Source organism: Carcharhinus amblyrhynchos, chromosome 6 (genome assembly GCF_965287045.1).
Source record: "Carcharhinus amblyrhynchos chromosome 6, sCarAmb.v2.hapA, whole genome shotgun sequence".
Lineage (NCBI taxonomy): Eukaryota > Metazoa > Chordata > Chondrichthyes > Carcharhiniformes > Carcharhinidae > Carcharhinus > Carcharhinus amblyrhynchos.
The window spans coordinates 70480981-70499009 of NC_137329.1; the positions used below are offsets into that span (position 1 = coordinate 70480981).

The window sequence follows — 18029 nt, forward strand, 5'->3', positions numbered from 1 at the left end:
TAGAGAATTCTGTACCTGTATTTCCAGGTCCTTCTGTTCAACTGCACTCTTCAGAGTCCTACCATTTAGCCTGTACGTTCTACTTTGATTTGTCCTTCTAAAGTGCAATACCTCACACTTGTCTGCGTTAAATTCCATTTGCCATTTTTCAGCCCAATTTTCTAGTTGGTCCAAGTCCCTCTGCAAGCTTTGAAAACCTTCCTCACTGTCCACTACACCTCCAATCTTTGTATCATCAACAAATTTGATGATCCAATTTACCATATTACCATCCAGATCATTGATATAGATGACAAACAACAATGGACTCAACATCGATCCCTGCAGCACTCCACTAGTTACAGGCCTCCACTCAGAGAAGCAATCCTCCACAACCACTCTCTGGCTACTTCCATTGAGACATTGTCTAATTCAATTTACAACCTCCCCATGTATACCTAGCAACTGAACCTTCCTAACTAACCTCCCATGGGGGACCTTGTCCAAGGCCTTGCTGAAATCCAGGTAGACAACATCCACCACCTTGCCTTCATCCACTTTTCTGGTAACCGCCTCGAAAAACTCTAATAGATTGGTCAAACATGACCTACCACGCATAAAGCCATGTTGACTCTCCCTAATAAGTCCCTATCTATCCAAATATTTGGAGATCCTATCCCTTAACACACCTTCCAATAACTTGCCAACCACCGACGTCAAACTTACTGGCCTGTAATTTCCCAGATTTCTTTTGGAACCTTTTTTAAACAATGGAACAACATGAGCCACCCTCCAATCATCCAGCACCTCCCCCATGAATATTGACATTTTAAATATGTCTGCCAGGGCCCCTGCAAGTTCAACACTTGCCTCCCTCAAGGTCTGTGGGGATACCCTGTCCGGTCCTGGGGATTTATCCACTCTGACTTGCCTCAAGACAGCCAGCACCTCCTCCTCTTTAATCCGTAAAGGTTCCATGACCTCCCTACCTGTTGGCCTATTTCCGTAGACTCCATGCCCATTTCCACAGTAAATACAGATGCAAAAATCCCATTTAGTATCTCCCCCATCTCTTTTGGTTCCATACACAGTCTACCACTCTGGTCTTCAAGAGGACCAATTTTATCCCTCACTATCCTTTTGCTCCTAACATACCTATAGAAGCTCTTCGGATTGTCCTTCACTCTGTCTGCCAAAGCAACCTCATGTTTTCTTTTAGCCCTCCTGATTTCCCTCTTAAATAGCTTCTTGCATTTTTTATACTCCTCGAGCATCTGATCTGTTCCTTGCTGCCTGTACATTTCATACAACTCTCTCTTCCTCTTAATCAGTATTACAATCTCCCTCGAGAACCAAAGTTCCTTATTCCTATTTAGTTTGCCTTTAATCCTGACAGGAACATATAAACTCTGCACTCTCAAAATTTTTCTTTTGAAGGCCTCCCACTTTCTATTTACATCCTTACCAGAGAACAGCCTGTGCCAATCCACACTTCCCAGATCCCTTCTCATTTCATCAAATTTGGCCTTTTTCCAGTTCAGAACTTCAACCCGAGGACCAGATCTATCCTTATCCATGATCAGGTTGAAACTAATGGCGTTATGACACTGGATCCAAAGTGTTCCCTCACACTCACATCCATCACCTGCCCTAACTCATTTCCCAATAGGAGATCAAGTATCGCATTCTCTCTAGTTGGTACCTCTATATACTGATGTAGGAAATTCTCCTGAACACATTTAACAAACTCTACCCCGTCTAAACCTTTAATAGTATGCGAGTCCCAATCTATATGAGTTGAGGTCTCAGCACTGAAATACATTTTTGCCAACCTAACAAAGACCCATTTTTGCCTGCTCACTACTGCCTGTTAGCTTCAATCTTCTATTTATGCCAATATATTACCCCCATAACAGGAGCTTTTATTTTCCACAATAACTTTTGGTGTGGTACTCAATTAAGTACTCTCTGGAAATCTAAGTACAGTACATCCACTGAAGCCCCTTTATCCACAATATTGTACCGAATGGCTGCCTTCTGAACTGTAGGGATTCTATGGTTCTATTTTACTTCCTCAAAAATCTCCATTAGATCAGTTAAGCATAATTTCCCTTTCACAAAACTGTTGACTCTGGCTGATTACCTTGTGTTTATCCAAATGCCTTGTTATAATTTCTTTAATAATACCTTCTACCATTTTCTCTCCCTTTTTGAATAATGGAGTTACATTTGCTATCTTCTAACCTAATGGAACTTTCCCCAAACCTAAGATGTTGTGGAAAATTAAAACCATTGCATCAACTATCTCATGAGTCATCTCCTTAAAACCCTAGGGTGATGCCTGTCAGGACCCAGGCTCTTGTCAGCCCACAGCTCCAACAATTTACTCAGTACCACTCACTTCTCTGCTGACTGTAATTTTTCAGAGTTCCTCCCTCCCTTCCACTTTCTGGTTCATTGCCGCTTCTGGAATGTTACTTGTAATCTCTATAATGAAGACTGATGCAAAATACCTGTTCAATGCATCTGCCACCTCCTTGTTTTCCATTATCAATTCTCTAGGCTCACTTTTTATCGGACCAATGCTCACTTTGTTAACTCTTCTTTTTTAAATGTTTCTAAAAACTCCTACTATTTGTTTTTATCTTTTATTGGTAGGGGGATTGAATTTAGGAGCCGCAACGTCATGTTGCAACTGTACAAAACTCTGGTGCGTCCACACTTGGAGTATTGTGTGCAGTTCTGGTCCCCACATTATAGGAAGGATGTGGAGGCATTGGAGAGGGTGCAGAGGAGGTTTACCAGGATGTTGCCTGGTATGGAGGGAAGGTCCTATGAGGAGAGACTGAGGGATTTGGGGTTGTTTTCGTTAGAAAGAAGGCGGCTAAGAGGGGACCTTATTGAAACATATAAGATGATTAGAGGTTTAGATAGGGTGAACAGTGATAGCCTTTTTCCTCGGATGGAGAAAGCTAGCACGAGGGGGCATAGCTTTAAATTAAGGGGTGGTAGATATAGGACGGATGTCAGAGGTAGGTTCTTTACCCAGAGGGTGGTGAGGGATTGGAATGCCCTGCCTGCCGCAGTTGTAGATGCGCCTAGTTTGGGGGCGTTTAAGAGATCCGTGGATAGGTTTATGGATGAAAAGGGATTGGTTTAGGTTAGAGGGGCATTGCTTTTTTAATTGGTCAGCGCAACATCGTGGGCTGAAGGGCCTGTTCTGCGCTGTAATGTTCTATGTTCTGGCTAGTTTTTCCTTGTACTCTAATTTTTCCTTCCCCATTAATCTTTGAGTCAACTTTTGTTGTTCCTTATATTCTGTCCAATCTTCTGACCTACCATCAGGTCTTGCACTAGTATATGCTTTTTCTTTAGGTTTGATACTATCTTTCTAGATCTATGGATGACGGGGCCATCAAATGGTCTTTTTCTTACTGTCATTATTCTGTGCCTTCTGAAATATGCTCTTAATTACTTGCCACCATATCCCTATTGATCTATCCATTAACCTAATTTGCCAACTCACTTCAGCCAACTCTGCTTTCATGTCCTCATAATCGAACTTAAATAAGTTTAAAAACTAAGGTGGGATTTTCCATGCAACCCAAAGTGGGTTCATGGTGGCGGAAGCAGCCCACCATGGCAGTAGATCCTCTGGACCTGCTGCTGTCAATGCGTTTCCCATTGAATGCACCCCTCACCACCAAGAAACCCACAGTGGGGATGCACAATTGGCGAGACCAGAAGATCCTGCCGGCACGAACGGCCGAAAAACCTTGATGCAGTCTCAGACCCACTCTTCTCTCCCTCAAATTGAATGTAAAATTCAATAATATTATGGTTGCTGCTATCTAGGAGTGCCTTCACACTGAGATCATTAATAACTCCCATCTTCATGCACAATGCCAGGATTAGTATAACCTGCTCTCTGGTTGGCTCCAGAACATGTTGTTCTTGTAGACTATCCCAGAAACATTCTATGAGTTCCTTAGAGAGGCTACCTTTGCCTATGTGACTTTTCCAGTTATGGTTCAAGTTAGAAACTCCAAATTGTTTTATGAAGTCCACCTGAATCATACGTTTTGCATTTTGAATTTGGCTAGGATAAGCATGATATGTTCCACTTTAGGTGTGATTCAAAAGATCCACAAGGGAGCTTCTATCAAACAAAGTTTATTTAAGAATATAGTTAATATGTAATAGAAAGAAAATTAGCAATAATTTCTAACAATTACAAGCAAAAACAAAATAACTACTGTAATGTATAAATTATATTAATAAATGTATAAGTTACATTAATGAAACCCAATCAAAGCAACCTCCATAAACAATCCTTTAACAAATTCAACACAGCATAGGCTAAGGCTCACGTTATACTGGAATTGAGGCCATTAGTTGAATTCTGCAGTCAAATACTTTTGAGACTTAGAACAGTTTAAAGACCAGACATATTTCCAAAACACCAAAGAGGCTTTGGTCTAGCCCCAACAACAGCAGATTTTTACCCTTCCGAAAAGCAACCAACAGAATTTCCAAACAAAAAGGGAGAGGGAGAGAGGCTTGTCTTTCAGCTGAAGCTGTTAACACTCAAACTCTCAAAACTGAAATTAAAATGAATTCCTGTCACCTGACCCACCCACAGTTTTTTTCCTCTTCCCAACAATGACATCAGTTAAGGCTGTAAGCATAAATTTTAAAAAACTCTTAACGTTACACTAACATCATACAGTCTACACACGTTAAAATCATCCACAATTATCGCTGTTCCTTTCTGACAAGCTCCAAGTATTTTTAATTTATTTCTATGTGCATTCTTGAAGATTTTAGTTTCATCCTTTTATAATCTCCAGTCTAATCTATTGATTTACTGTTACTTCTGCCGCTCTGTTTTTCATTTCCCGTAATAATAGCTTTCCCTTATGCCCTGTCTCTAGCGTGCTGAAAGAAACCAATGACATGAGACTAGGTAAGGACATAGGGGTCATTTTTATCTCTCATGGGATATAGGTTTTGCTGGGAAGACCAGCATTTATTGTCTCATTTCTAATTGCCCTTAAACTGAATGGTTTGTTCAGGTATTTTGAAGGCAGTTAAGAGTCAACCACATTGCTGTGGATCTGGAGTAACATGTAGGCCAGACCAGGTAAAGGAGGACATTAGCAAAGCAGATGCATTTCATGGTCACTATTACTGAGACTAGCTTTATATTCCAAATTTATTACTTGAATTTCACTAGCTGCCATGGTGGGATTTGAACCCACATCCCCAGAGCATTAGCCCTGACCTCTGGATTACTGTTCCAGTGACATCACCAGAATGCTACCATCTCCCCAAATAAGAAACACGTTTTCCATCTGCAATGAGGAGACTAACTGTATATTCAAGAGATAGAATCCTTTATGCATTCACACCATTGGATTGACTGCTGACCCTTGAATCTACACATGCAGGCAGTCAGCTACATGATACCAATCTGAAAAGCCAGCAATAGTTTCCATTCCCCTTTCATTCCCTTTCACTAATTTATATTGACTAATATGAGAACTGGCATAGTGGTTAGCACTGCTGCCTCACAGCCACCAGGGACCTGGGTTCAATTTTGGCCTTGGATCACTGTCCGTGTGGAGTTTGTACGTTCTCCCTGTGTCAGTGTGGGCTTCCTCTGCCTAGTTTGGTTTCCTTCTCCTGTCCAATGATGTGTGGATAAAGTTGATTAGCCATTTGGTTGCAGGAATGGGGCCTGGGCGGGACTGTAGTCGGTGCAGCTCGATGGGCAAATGGCCTTCTTCTGCACTATAGGGATTCTGTGATTCTATTTAAAAAAACTGCTTCTCAGCTGTCCAGGTCATGCATTCAACTGGATTCAAACATTGTACTCACTCTCCCATTTAGTGACAGAAGTGGTATCACTGTTAAACCTGTCAACCTTGAAAATGGGCCAGGCAGCACTTAGTTATCAAGGATCATGTGTCAGTCTTCAAAGTCTCCAATATGGTGGGCAGAAAGCATATATTCATTGCAAGCTAGAACGGCACTGCCCATCATATTCATAAAGGCTAAAAAAGATTGTTGTGCAGATGTTACTTTGAAAATAAGGAGTCTATAAAAGGTCTGTCTGTCCAGCCACAACTTGTGAGGTAAGATTTTAAAATAGACATTCAGAGAATATGGACTACTCCGAGCAACCACTTCCCTCATTATTGTTGCTGCTGCCTCCTTCCTAATTGCCACTGCCATCTCCCCCAAACCCCACTTAATGCCCTCTTCCCTGTTGCTCCCCTGCGTCAATCTGAGAGCTGCTGCTGGATATGCAGTGGACCAGCATTTTTCATCCTAATTCATTGTAGGCTACCTGTTATTGTCTGCAACTTATTGGGTCAACACCAATAAAGCCTTAGGCCCACTATTAGCTGCACCTCAAGCATAACCACTCAGGTGTAGAAGCTGATCCCTCCACTTCCTCACATACTTTTCAGACAAGTTTGTGCTAGCTTTGACATCATCTCCTTGTATTGTCCGAATCACTGTTGCTTCAGTAAGGCTGAGGAATTAAGATGGCTCCATGTACCTCTTCCTAAAGTATAGTTTTCTCCTTGTTACCTCTTTGTTGTCACTCAACATGTGCCTTTCTATTCCACTTCTACCTTGTCGGTCCTGCCATCTCAGCATGTGGTAAAAATGACACAAATATGTTACCTGCCATTTTGCTGGTAATCTTAATGTTTGTTTGGTAGTTATTTAAGAGACTGGTGCCTCATAGTTGAATATATGGTTCTGCTCCATAAGTGGATGTGGCCGACAAATCATTCCCCCAAAAGTTTTTAGTTCACCACAGCGCTATCAGTCTTCCTATCAAACAAACACCAGATATTAATAATACCAAGCAAAATACATTTATTATGCCCAATTCTCCTGACCCCATTCCCTATTCAGTGGCAAGTAGAATTTAATCCTGAAAAGTGAGAGGAGATGCACTTTGAAAGGAGTAACAAGTTGAGGGAATACTCAGTGAATGGCTGAACACTGGGAAGTTCAGAGGAACAGAAGGATCTGGGGATGCTTGTTCACAGATTCCTGAAAATGGCAAGGTTAATAAGGTGGTTAAGAAGGCATACAGGACACTTGTCTTTACCAGTTGTGGCACAGATTATAAGAGCAGGGCAGTTATGATGGAGCTGTATAATATTTTAGTTAGGCCACAGCTAGAGTACTAAGTGCAGTACTGGATACCTCATTATAGGAAGAAAGTGATTGTACTTGAGAGGGTGCAGAGGAGATTCACTAGGATGTTGCCTGGCATGAAGCATTAGAGCTATGAAGAGAGGATGGATAGGTGCGAGTTTAGAGCAGAGAAGGCTGAGGAAGAACATGTTTGAGTCGTATAAGATCATGAGGGGTATGGACAGGATGGATAGGAAGCAGCTGTTCCCCTTAGCTGACATAAGAACATAAGAACATAAGAAATAGGAGCAGGAGTAGGCCATCTAGCCCTTCGAGCCTGCCCCGCCATTCAATAAGATCATGGCTGATCTGTTGTGGCTCAGTTCCAGTTTTCCCGCCCTCTCCCCATAACCCTTAATCCCCTCTCTTATCAAGAACCCATCAACCCGCTTCTTAAAAATATTTAGCGAGGCAGCCTCCACCACTTCAACGGGCAGAGAATTCCAGAGATTCACCACCCTTTGAGTGAAGAAGTTCCTCCTCAACTCCGTTCTAAACCGCCTCCCCTTTATCTTGAGGCTGTGCCCCCTAGTCCTACTGTCTTTTTTGAGCGGGAAGAGTCTCTCCACCTCTATCCTATCCATCCCATTCATCATCTTATACGTCTCAATGAGATCTCCCCTCATTCTTCTAAACTCTAACAAGTACAAGCCTAGTTTATTCAGCCTCTCCTCATAGCTCAATCCCCTCAACTCCGGTATCAGCCTAACAAGTCAATAACAAGGGGGGAATGACTTTAAAATGAGGGATAGGTAACTTAGAGGGGATTTGAAAAACAATTTTTCACCCAGAGGGTAGTGGGAACATGGAATATACTGCCTGGCAGGATATTAGAGGTGGTAAACCTCACAACCATTTAAAAATTACGTGGATAAGCACTTGAAATGTCATAACATGCAATGCTATGGGCCAAGTGCTGGAAAGTGGGATTAGTGTAGATTTAGCATAGTTTTGCTGGTGCAGACTCAATAGGCAAAGGGCTTCCTATGTACTATATGAATCTATGACACCCCTGTCCAGATGTTTCAACCTACCTTTAGTTCTGTGTTTGGCTTATTTCAGTAACCTGATCTTAATATCTCCCAGTTTCAAGCCTATTCCTAGCTTCAGCAGCTGTTAACAGCAGCAATGGCTTCTGGCAATAGGGCCTTGTAATAACCTTACTGAGGCCAGTTTTCCATCACAAATCACCAATTTATTTACAGTGATATTTGAGCACTGTTCAATGGTTACAGAGACCAAGTAAGTCCCAAGTCTATTGACCGCTGGGCTGAGTGAAGCCAGGTGGTTTTAAACCCCCTGCTGCTCCTTCCCTATTGGATGAGCCTTTAGTTGCCTAATGGGGGAGGTCATACTCTATGAAGTCCATGGGGGGATCATAACAGGCCTAATCATAACAGGCCTAATTCTGTTGCCGACAGTCTGCAGTCAGACATCCTTAAACACGCAACCGAAACCTTAGAACTTCTTCCTTCCCTGACAGAGAGTGGGTGGAGGGGGATGCTAGATCCAGGGCTAGATACTCATTTATAGAATCATAGAACAGTTACAGCACAGAAGGAGGCCATTTGGCCCACTGCCCAAGCCAGCTCAGTGTAAGTGACTCATTTACTGTCACGCCCCCGCCTTTCTCCTATAGCCTTTCAATAATTGTTTCCCCTTTTTAAATAATGATCGAATTTTGTTTTGAAAGCCATGAATGGAGAATATACTCCAGATCCCAACCACTCACTGCGTAAGAAACGGTTTTCCTCCAGTCACCATTGCTTTCTTGGTTTATCATTTTAAATCTCTGCCCTCTAGTTCTCTATTGGGCACCATGCCAACATGGGAGAGGGATAAATGTATCTGAATCTAAATATATCTGTAACCTGTATCTGAGGTCAGCATTGCAGATGTCAGTGCAGCTTTCTTGAAGGTCAACCCACAGAAAGTGACTGCCCCAGATGGGGTCAACACAGTAAGAAGTCTCACAACAACAGGTTGAAGTCCAACAGGTTTATTTGATAGTAAACGCCACAAGCTTTCGGAATGCTGTTCCTTTGTCAGGTAAGTGGAGTTTCCACTCACCTGACGAAGGAACAGTGTTCCAAAAGCTTGTGGCATTTACTATCAAATAAACCTGTTGGACTTTAACCTGGTGTTGTGAGACTTCTTGCTGTGTTTACCCCAGTCCAATACTGGCATCTCCACTTTCGGATGGGGTACCTAAATGAGCACTCAGATCATGTGTGAATTAGCTGGCAGGGGCATTTGCAGACATCTTCAGTTTATCTTTACAACAATCTGAGGTCCCTATTTACTTCAAGGAGACAACCAACACCCCAGTATCAAAGAAAAGTTAAGCAGCATGCCTTAATGACTATTGTCTGGTGGCTCTGACATCCATCATTATGAAATGCTTCGAAAGGCTAATCATCACACAAATCAATTCCAGCCTCCCAGATTGCCTGGATCCACTATAGTTTGCCTACCGCCACAACAGGTCCACAGCAGACGCCATCTCCCTGGCCCTGCACTCAATCTTGTAACACCTAGATAATAAAGACACCTATGTCAGACTCCTATTTACTGACTGCAGCTCATTCTTCAATACTATTATTCCTACGAAACTCATCTCTAAATTCCGTGGCCTGGGCTTTGGCTCCTCCCTCTGTGACTGGATCTTGAATTTCCTAACTCACAGACCACATCCGTAAGGATTGGCAACAGCATCTTCTCCAAGATCATCCTTAACACCGGTGCCCCACAAGGCTGCGTTTGCAGCCCCCTACTATACTCCTTATACACCTATGATTGTCTGGCCAAATTCTCCTCCAGTTTGACTTTCAAGTTTGCTGACGACATCACCGTAGTGGGTTGGATCTCAAACAATGACGAGATAGAGTACAGGAATGAGATAGAGCATCTGGTGAACTGGTGCAGCAACAATAATCTCTCCCTCAATGTCAACAAAACAAAGGAGATTGTCATTAACTTCAGGAAGCATAGAGGAGAACATGCCCCTGTCTATATCAATGGGGATGAAGTAGAAAGGATCAAAAGCTTCAAGTTTTTAGGTGACCAGATTACCTACAACCCACGTGGATTTGATAAGGTCTTTTTAGGGTCTTTTAAGAGACTTTTAGATAAGTACATGGAACTTAGTAAGATTGACAGTTATAGATAAGCCGAGTAATCTCAAAGGTAGGGATATGTTTGGCACAACTTTGTGGGCCAAAGGGCCTGTATTGTGCTGTAGTTTCTCTATGCTTCTATGTTTCTTACCTGTCCTGGACCTCCATGCCAACACTATAGTTAAGAAAGCCTACCAGCGCTTCTACTTTCACAGAAGACTAAGGAAATTTGGGATGTCAGTTACGACTCTCACCAACTTTTACAGATGCACCATACAAAGCATTCTTTCTGGTTGTATCAAAGCTTGGCTCCTGCTCTGCCCAAGACCAGAAGAAACTGTAAAAGATCGTGACTGTAGCCCAATCCATCACACAAACCAGCCTCCCATCCATTGACTCTGTCTAAATTTCCCACTGCCTTGGCAAAGCAGCCAGCATAATTAAGGACCCCACACACCCGGACATTCTCTCTTCCACCTTCTTCTGTTGGAAAAAAAGATAGAAAAGTCTGAGGTTATGTATGACTCAAGAACAGCTTCATCCCTGCTGCTGTCAGATTTTTGGATGGACCTACCTTACATCAAGTTGATCTTTTTCTACACCCTAGCTATGACTGTAATGCTCCATTTTGGACTCTCTCATTTCCTTCTCTATGAACGGTATGTTCTGTCTATATAGTGCGCAAGAAACAATACTTTTCACTGTATGCTAATACATGTGACAATAATAAATCAAATAAAATCAATCAAATGAAATGGAAGGAGGGGGTAATCTCATCCTCCAGGATTGTCTTTGTCTGCAGCTATTGTGAACACAGTGACTCAAATTATCCCTATCCTCAAGGCAAGGCTTGGGCATCCTAGGAAAATATCCCAACGTTATGCATCCTCCCATAATTCTCCAGGAGCCAGGAACAGGGAATTAAGCTGTGATCATTAAGCTGTGATGTTTATACGAACACCCAGACAGCAATTTCCATCTAGAAGGACAAGGGAAGGAGGCACATGGGAACATCACCAGCTGGAGGTTCCCTTCCAAGTCAATCACCATCTTGACTTGGAAATACATCACCATTCCTTCTCTGTTGCTGGGTCAAATCCCTGGACCCCACCTGCTCCCCCCCCCCCCCTCAACAGCACTGTGGGTGCACCTATACAGCACAGACTGCTGTTCTACCTTCTCAAGGGCAAACAGGGATGGACATTAAATCCTGGCCTAACCAGTGACAGCCACATCTGATAAATGAATAAAAAACATGCTTCCCACATGTCTGAGTGACTACTCTTGTATCCACAATGTAGAGAGGACATTGAATGATTTCCAGTACTTTGTCTCTCCATCTGCATTATAATGGCCCAGAACATTACTGCAAGCTGACAGAAGGATAATTCCGAGTGTCTGGGCTCACAGCTGAGGAACAGGATTCCTCTCAAATCCAAACATCGACAATATTAAACCGTGACAGCTACTTACGGCTTGCTTGCACCAAGAACAGCTGATGGCTATGATTTCCTTTGTGTGGAATGAAAACTTCTGCTGGAAACCCTGTAGAATAAAAACATTACGAATTACATGCCAGCAGAAGAACCACAATGACCATGACAGATATTGTTCACAGTCTCCCAAAGACAGGAAAAGATGCCTGGAACATTATCAGGTTCAAGACATCAAGAGTGCTTGATATTCCCATCTGACACCCATTGGACTGAGTGGAGTGAGCTGCCTCCTCTGTCTGACAGGTGATGATTGTAACCCAAAGGGTTTCATTAACATTCTGATGAGGAGTTGCTCAGTATTTGGAGAATGCAGGTAATTTAGCCAAGCCACTGCACAGCCAAATCCCACTGGTGTGGAGCTACTCGTGGGATTTGGAGCCTAAAGGAGGTCTGAAAGCTGAGATAGGCAACCTAAACTAATGAATGGGCTGCATGAATGGCCCTCCCTCATCTCAGTGGGTCGCAAGATTAAAATCAGGCTTGTTCGCTACCTACGTATGGCCCTTGAATAAGATTGAATACATTTAATACATGCCGAATATTTCATAACAATTCATAGAAAGTGTTCAATCATTCCTTTATTAATAAAACTGTCATCAACTGCAAATGGTATAAAACAAAATAAATATTTTTTCAGGTTGCTCACCAACTGATACTGTCCTTCGATTGCCTTGGAGAACCTGCAGCATTGCCTGATACTGTCATGGACACTGACATTCCCTGTGATTGCTGTTTCAATGTCTAAAGGCTCAAGGGCTGTAGACCCCAAATGATATAAGGTTGTAGAGTGGAGTTTCTCCTCGAAGGAACACAATCCAGGAGCCGGTAGAGTACAATGTTCAAGTAAGAGACCAAGAATTTGCACACCCTTTCAGATATCCTCTCTACTTCAAAAGAGAAGACATCTTGGGGAATAATTGACACATTTCATGCACAAAGTTAAATCCCAGCCTTAATTCCTATTAGGAGCAGGGATAGGATATCACCAAAGTGATAGTGATTGGGAAGGGGGGAATTTTCAGTAGTTACGATTGGGAAGAGGAACGAGATATCATGGTGGGGATCGAGTGGATTTGGAACAGTAACTGGGATATCAACCTGCAGTCATTAAAAATAGGGAGAAAATTTGGGATATCACAGTGATTGATAGGCAGATTGGAATCAATGGCACTGAAGGAGAGATTCATACCTTCCCACATTGCTTGCACTTTCCTTCCTGGCGTCGTCTGTGAACCCAGTGATGCCTCACAAAATTCTGCTGAACAGATCACACACATTATGTTATGCCCAGATTGGCAGGAATGCAAATTAAAATTTTAAAAAGTGATTATTGAAAATAGATTCAAATTAATTATTTTCATTACTGCTTTTGCCATCTATCTCAGGCCTGACGTCACACCCATCCTGTGGTGATGTGGAGGTAGGGAAAGCAAATAAATCCTAAGCTTAATTTAACACGGCACAGTGCAGTGCTGGGCCCCAGCCGGCACAAGACACCTCACACCCTTCGACCTCACAATTCATAGAGAAGCAGAGTATTATTCTAGATTAGGTGTGTCCAACCTTTTTGCTCAGGGGCCATATTTGCATATTTTCCTCACTCAAGGGTGATGAGCAAATTTCAAAGAGATAAAAGCAAAATACTGCAGATGCTGGAAATCTTGAAAAAAGAACAGAAAAAGCTGGACAAACTCAGCAGGACTGGCAGCATCTGTGGAGAGAGAAACATAATTAACGTTTCGAGTCCATGTGACCTGTATCTGTAGCAGGGTCATATAGACTCAAAACATTAATTGTGCTTCTCTCTCCACAGATGCTGCCAGCCCTGCTGAATTATCTAGCCTCCCCTGTCCTTATTTCAAGATTTCCAGCATCTGCAGTATTTTGTTGAGCTTATTCAGCATTTCCAGTTTTTATTTCAAAAAAGATAAGGTTTGGCACAACTATAAACTGAATAAGCTGAAGTTGGATTTTTAAGAAAAGGAATAACTGCTGAGCAAAAGTACAGCAATGCATTGCAATAAATTGTTAAGTTAAGAAAGAGAATGTAATAAAAGTGACCAGAAGATCAGTGTATGCGATGGAGTTGGTGTGTGTGTGTATGCAGGAGGGTGAGTGCATGTGTGTGTATGTGAGTGGTCAGTGTGAATGGCTATGTGTATATGTATCAGTGCAATGTGGTGAGGGTGAGAATCCTGAAAATAGTGAGGAGCAAGTTAGGTGTGGGGTCTTGCCAAAGCAGAATGCAAAGTAAGGACTGGGCACCAATGTGGTAGCCAGGACATGAATCAAAGGGCTTTGAGATGCAGCTTTAAATGATGAATGGGCGAAGAGTGATCCTTTGGAGACAAGTGCTAACCATCAAGCTTTGATATTGCAGCCAGGGAAGTGTACGAAATATGGGGCCTATTATATCACTGTCATTCTTCTCACTCATAGGCAAGAGAGAAGATGATGTCAGTGGAAGTTCCTGGGTCAACAAAGGCAGAAGCAGAATTGTGAAGGGGAATAGGTGGAAGGGTCTGCTCCACATGCAGAGGATGAATTCCAGACAGCCATCACCAAGAATCTCTCTAAACCCAGGGTTCACAGAAGGCATCTAATATATCAGAGAATCAATGTTGCTGAAAACTATATGTCCAGGGACTGATTGGTCATGATTGCCACCTTCTGCAGGATTTGGCACCACGGGGACTTTGAAGACATTCATTGCCAGTACCACTAAAAGTTACTTAAGCGCTCAGTTTTTACACCAGTGATTCGCTTCAGGGCTCCACAGGAGACCTCTGCAGGATTTCACAAGTCTCTGTATACAAGCGCATCCAGAAGCTGACAGGTGGAATCTCCATGAAGGCGCACAAACTTGTCCATTTTGATCAGAATCAGGAAAGCCAGGCTATAAGAGTGATGGGCTCTGTGCAAATCTCTGTTATTTTACAGATGCAGGATGCCATCGACTGCATTCACATGGCACTCAGATCTCCATGGCACAAAGCTGTGAGCTATGTGAAGCACAAGGGATTCCACCCACTTAATGTGTGGCTGGTCTGCAACCACACCAAATGCATCGTCCAGGTGTATGCTCAATTCTCAGGGGGTGCACATGATTCCTACTTTCTGAGCTGCTCTCAGATCACTGACATGTTTCAGGGTCCACGGTAGCTGCCAAGTTGACTCCTCAGGGACAAGGATCACACTGAGGAGGTGGCTGATAATGCCTGCACTGCTCTCAGGAGTGCAGCTGAGAGAAGGTATAATGAAGCTCAGACTTCAACTCACACTTTGGTGAAGCAGACCATAGGGATGCTGAAGTTGAGGTTCCAGTGCCTGGACCAGTCTGGTGGAACCCTGCAATAAGATCCACAGAGGAAGTCACACATCATGATGCTGAAACAGGTGGAGGAACTGCCTGAGGAGGAGATGTAGGAGCAGTACATCTCCTCCAATGAAGAGAACATCGAAGGGAATGAGGTTCAGGAGGTCCTACAGGGAGAGGATGAGGGAATGAGGCAATGGCAAAGTCCAAATAAGACAGGCAAACTTGCGATATGCTAATTGCCACTTGGTTCATGAAGGCTGATGAGGACATCCAGTGAGGACATCCCATTATCTTTACATGGCTTCTGTGAGCATTGCTTTTGGTCTGATAGATGGCTGTATACATTCTCAGTGGTGAGCCTCCTGTCATGGGATGTAGCAATTGCCCACGATCCCTACATTCCAAGAGGAAGTGGTGATTTGCAGTGGGGACAGTGCATAGAGTCTCACAGAACTTCTATGAATTTCTGACTCCTGTCTGGTTGATGGCAGCTCACTTGCTCTCAATAACATATCATGGTGATTCAGCAGGGAAAATTTCACCTCTTGTGGCAACTTTCAAGACTGTAACTTTGAGGAATATTGTCACCAGGGCCTGAAGCAGATGGTAAAGAGAGGGCAGCAGTAACTCAAAGGTGCAGAGAGCACGCATTGTCAATGTCTAGAATGACTGATGCCAGCCCTTTACATTTTAGGAGACATCTTCATTCCCTATGAGAAATAGGCATGACTGATGTGTGGAGGGACACCACAAATGTGCAGAAATCTTGCACAAAGCGCAGGGAGGAAGCCCTGAAATGAGCACCTGCCTTTTTCTAGTGCAGGAATCCGGACTTCAGGCCAAGTCTATGGAACCACAGCTCATCAGAATGAACAGCCATAGAGAGGGTGAAATCAGTGAGACTTTACTTACAGTGGTGTAAATGTGCTTAACACCTGTGCCCATGCTGTGCAACTGGGTCTTCTTAACCTTTTTAATCCTGTAGCTACCTCTTGGTGCATCCCCAACATCCACAGCAGAGATGGAAGCAGTTTGTATGCCTTGTTGTCTGTGATGACTTTGGTGGGCATCCTCTGGAGGCCAAAGGCTTGGAGGGCCCTGGCCTGCTTTCAGAATATTGCCGTGTGGCAGAATCACTCTCCTTGTTCTGTGGACTGGGAACTGAAGCAGTCACAGGTGGAGGGGATTCTGATAGTGAGACACTCCAGGAGTCACCTGGTGGATGTCCCCAGGATGTGCATCAGCTGATTCTCCTCCCTATGGGTTGTCAAAGGTCCTTGGCTTCCTGCTTGGGATAGAGGGGCAGCTGGAGTGAGCTTGAGAAGCCCCACTGTCCTCCACCATTGGGACTCATGGACACCAGCACGTGCCTGAGCAATGGAGTATGGGTCCTGCACTATGATGAGCATGTCCCCATACAGTATGTGTCCTACAGCATGGAGCACATGTCCTGAACAATGGAGTGTATGTCCTGCAGCATGGAGCACATGTCTTGCATCATGGAGTGTGTGTCCTGCATCATGGACTGCATGTCCTGCACGATGGAACACATGCCCTGTACCATGGAGTGTGTGCCCTGCACCAGTGCAAGACAAACGTCTTGCATCAAGGTCTCCATGGTGCTATCACCTCATTTGTGTTGACCTCATTGTGTTGTAGTGTTGGCACAATATCTCACAGATAATAGATCCCTCCATGCAGCCTTGAATGTGTGTATGTGTGTGTGTGTGTGTGTGTATATGTGTGTGCGCGCGCACGCATGGGAGAGGGTCTGGGGGGGACAAGTGAGTGAGTGTGGCGGGGTGGATTCCTTCCAGATTTTCCTGAGTTTGTCTTTGGAGCTCCTAAGCCATGAGTGACTCCAGAGGCTCCTCAGCGAAATAGGACTCAGCAGATTCCTGCTCCCAGCAATCCTCCCATAGCCGACACTCTGGGACATCCCTGCCTCTGCCTGCTGAGGCTATGAGGGTAATGTCCTGATCTGATTGTGACCATGAGGCTACTCCAGAGCTAGGTCCCATTCCATTGTGTGCCTCTGCGCTGATGAATGATGTGATGGTTCTTCGATTTAGAGGTCTGTGAATTCCTCCTTTGTGCCACTCCTAGGGCTGAGTCGATGATCTGTCTGGTAGACTCCCAGGACTGCTTCCCAGTTATGTCAACTAAAGAAAGGAGATGTCATTAGTCCATGACATGAGACACGACTCACAGCATGGATGATTCAGTGCTGGTTCCTCATTTGGTTTATCACTGCTGACCTCACCATCAGCACAGGGGTGGTCAATAACATCCCCAGCCAGCTGGATGGCTCTGTCTCAAAGTCCATAAACACCTTCAGCTCTGCATCCCTCCACCAGTCTGGGATCTCTGTCTTATTGTGAGCCAACTTTTCCTGCATGAAAACACATGGAGCGAGTGTAAGCAGGATGCATGCCAGGGCAGATGGTGAGGATACCTGGTACATGTGGACAGTAGTGGGACCAGCAGGCAGTGAGGACACAACCCACAAGAGGAGATAAGGATGTGTCTGGGAGAGTGCCCATAAGCTGGACGTGAGTGAAATCCTGGGGATGTGTGTGTGTGTGCGTGTATGTATGAGTGATGGGTGTGTGTATGTGTGTGTGTGCACTCTTCTATTGGGAGTTGACACTGACCACAACTGCCACTGCCTTGCATGCTGGGTCAGTGACCTTGCTGTCAGGTTTCTGTCCTGAGTGCAGGTGATGGTGTCACTACAGGTCTCAACAGAATTGAGGAGTCTTTCCAGGGAGGCGTTGGAGGATTTCAGACTCACTCCCACACACTCACTCACTCGTCGACACACACTGAGTCAGTCACACACACACACACACACACACACACACACACACACACACACACACACACACACACACACAC

The 18029-nt window shown here is 43.9% G+C and overlaps 1 protein-coding gene across 1 annotated transcript in view; it reads right to left on the reverse strand.

The window, feature by feature from the left end:
- The window catches only part of dgki (diacylglycerol kinase, iota), a 265844-nt gene that overhangs the window by 244327 nt on the left and 3488 nt on the right, over positions 1-18029 (reverse strand). The window contains exons 2-3 of the mRNA XM_080191667.1: positions 13002-13067; positions 11790-11861 (exon numbers count right to left, since the gene is read on the reverse strand). The gene's annotated coding sequence lies outside the window, so the exon portion shown is untranslated. The remainder of the gene's footprint in view (positions 1-11789; positions 11862-13001; positions 13068-18029) is intronic.